The sequence below is a fragment of the Delphinapterus leucas genome, chromosome 2 (genome assembly GCF_059928025.1).
Source record: "Delphinapterus leucas isolate spDelLeu-1000000601 "Yukka" chromosome 2, BTC_Dleu_Yukka2, whole genome shotgun sequence".
Taxonomy (NCBI): domain Eukaryota; kingdom Metazoa; phylum Chordata; class Mammalia; order Artiodactyla; family Monodontidae; genus Delphinapterus; species Delphinapterus leucas.
Window position 1 is genome coordinate 126,972,564 of NC_143130.1, and position 728 is coordinate 126,973,291.

The following is a 728-nucleotide window of genomic DNA, read 5'->3' on the forward strand; positions in this document are numbered from 1 at the left end:
GGAGTTGCCCTTATTAAGAACGCATCTGAGGGATGGTTAGCTGGCATGCTAACCAGGAAACCCATTCTCAAGGCAGCTACAAATACATCTCTTATCCATAATTTGATCGGTATCCAATGTTTTGCTAATTAGTATACTAAATGTCGGGATATTTATTGGGAAATAGTGGCTTGTAGCCTAACATGACACCAAAAAGTTGCTCTTACTGGTGAAATTAAAGTTTCAAGATATGTAGACTGTCTACAAATACATTTCCAACCCTTGTATGGACAGGTTATCAGAATCCTTTCAGGCCTGTAGTTCACAACTTCCTTAAAGATAGTACCTAGGTTTACAGCTCTTCCTTTAGGAGGTCTATTGGTTATCTGATGCTGGCCATAAAAATAACAGAAACCTCTAGAATGTTGCCATGTCTGCCTCAAGTAAACCCCTCTTATAAGGCTGGTTCAAGAATCTAAAAAGATAAAAAGCTGGGACTGCAATGAACTTATCAACTGAACTCTTTTGTGCCTGCTTTGTTAATGAATGTTTCTTTAATAAGTGTCTAAATGTGCAGCAGTATTTAGCCTAAGACATGTTTTCATTATAACCTGGTAATCAGGATGTAAAGGAGTGGCTATCCCAAATCCAACTCAACTTCTGTGGCCACTATCTACCTAAAAGAACCTAAGAGCTAAGCATGACAAAGTTAGCTTGGGTCAATTCACAACAATGGACACACACAAAGC